General features: G+C 41.5%; 1 long non-coding RNA gene across 1 annotated transcript; it reads right to left on the bottom strand.

Annotated features, from left to right (window-relative positions):
* Positions 1–604: 604 nt before the first annotated feature.
* Positions 605–1524, bottom strand: LOC143818476 (uncharacterized). The gene is made up of 3 exons (XR_013224566.1): positions 1184–1524; positions 1063–1105; positions 605–987 (listed from the first exon to the last, which is right to left on the bottom strand). It is a non-coding gene; the product is annotated as an uncharacterized LOC143818476 (long non-coding RNA).
* Between the last annotated feature and the right edge of the window lie 763 nt (positions 1525–2287).

The raw sequence follows: 2287 nt of genomic DNA, 5'->3' as shown, positions 1-2287 counted from the left end.
AACAGGCAAAAATGCCTGAAGGAGTAGAAAAAGAGTGAAATTTAGATGTCTAGCAATGATATAATGAAAATATTGTAACTGTGGGCAAACGAGGTCTAAACTTACTAGTGATGAGACATCATTTAACAACCATGGGTAATCCAGCCCCTGTTGTGGAGTAAGTACCGTATTTTCCGGCGTATAAGACGACTTTTTAACCCTTAAAAATTGTCCCAAAAGTCAGGGGTCGTCTTATACGCCGGGTACGGCGAGTGCAGGGAGCGATCCTGGATGTTCCCAGGGTCTGAAGGAGAGGAAACTCTCCTTCAGGCCCTGGGATCCATATTCATGTAAAAAATAAAGAATAAAAATAAAAAATATGGATATACTCACCCCTCCGAGAAGCCTGGCTGTCACCGCTGCAAGCGTCTGCCTCCATTCCTAAGAATTGCAGAGCGTGAAGGACCTTCGATGACGTCGCGGTCAGGTGACCGGTCACATGAGCGGTCACGGACCAATCACAAGACCGCGACATCATCAAAGGTCTTTCAAGCTCTGCAATTCTTAGGAACGGAGGCAGACGCTTGCACCGGTGACAGCCAGGCTTCTCGGAGGTGTGAGTATATCCATATTTTTTATTTTTATTCTTTATTTTTTACATGAATATGGATCCCAGGGCCTGAAGGAGAGTCTCCTCTCCTTCAGACCCTGGGAACCACACGCCGTATAAGATGACTGGGCGTATAAGATGACCCCCGTCTTATACAGCGGGCATATCCCAAATTCCATATTTTATATGGAAAAGTTGGGGGTCGTCTTATATGCCCAGTCGTCTTATACACCAGAAAATACGGTACCTATGTGGGATAAACATATGAGGAGTAGATTAGATAAATAATGAAGGGGAGAATAAAACCTTTTAGGTGTCATATTGTCGCCAAAAACTAACCTGTGTCACTGATAATAGAGGTATGCGACTTATAGTCCGGTTCAGCTGGATCCAGTGGTCTGTAAATAAGTGATATCATATGAAGCCCACAAATTCAATAAAGTGATTATGCATAGAGGTAGAGAATGTCTTACCAGTGATTTGTATAATAATATGTAGGGCTCTGTATGTTCCTATCTGCAACACACCATAGTATAAGTCAATATGCTTGAATTAGGGATAGTAGATAAACATCCTGTATAGACGGTGGCTTACCGGTGGTGGATAGTGGCATTAAGGCAGCTCATCTAATGCGGTGTCCGGGGGTGGGGGGACGGGACTAACCGCCGTGCCGTGACTGGAAGTGCGCAACAGGAAGTGTGTGCTCCACCGGTAACAGTGCATGAGTTCCACCGCTATGGAAACTAAGGGATCCTGTTACCTGGTCTGTGGTGTATGTAGTTAGACAAGGATGTGCGGCTGTGCAGTGTACTACTGAGGGAGCTGTGGTACGAGATAGAAAAAATCACTAGTGAGTGCAGTCTGACAGGACGAATTAAGAGAGTCCAAGGGGGAGGGAGATCAGGGGCGGTGACTTGCAGTGGTGGTCAATATAGACGGCTCTGTAAAGAGAGATCAATATATTAACATACTGTCTGGAATCACAGATTTGTTACACATCAAGTGTATATATATATATATATATATATATATATATATATATATATACTGTATATATAGGCATATACTAATGGCACAATTAAACCCTAATTACAAACACAAGATACAAAGCATGAAAAAGCTGCTATGGGCATAAAAGGAGATAAACTCATGGTGTGGCCACCATCTTCCCCTGACCTCAACCCTATAGAGAACCTTTGGAGTATCATCAAACAAAAGATCTATGAGGGTGGGAGGCAGTTCACATCAAAACAGCAGCTCTGGGAGGCTATTCTGACTTCATGCAAAGAAATACAAGCAGAAACTCTCCAAAAACTCACAAGTTCAATGGATGCAAGAATTGTGAAGGTGATATCAAAGAAGGGGTCCTATGTTAACACATAACTTGGCTTGTTAGGATGTATAAGAGTTAAATAGCTTTTTTGTTCAGTGAATGTGACCTCCTAATGCTGCAAATTCCACAAATGAGCATTTTCAGTTCTTTAAAATATATCAAATGTTTAGAAATTCTACTGTGCCTAATAATTTGGAACAGTGCATTTTGAGTTTTTATTCATTTTAGAGATTATACGGTTATCATTGGGACGTTTCTTCAATAAAATTAGATGTATACTCTAATGGGTGATGGCTTTTATTAGACTGACTGTCATTTGCACCGACCATTTAGGAAAATCCAAGAAAAATATAATTTGCATAATA

Source organism: Ranitomeya variabilis, chromosome 3 (assembly GCF_051348905.1).
Source record: "Ranitomeya variabilis isolate aRanVar5 chromosome 3, aRanVar5.hap1, whole genome shotgun sequence".
NCBI classification, from domain to species: domain Eukaryota; kingdom Metazoa; phylum Chordata; class Amphibia; order Anura; family Dendrobatidae; genus Ranitomeya; species Ranitomeya variabilis.
Note: the sequence above shows the minus strand (reverse complement) of the source record. Positions and strands in the feature narration are given on the sequence as shown.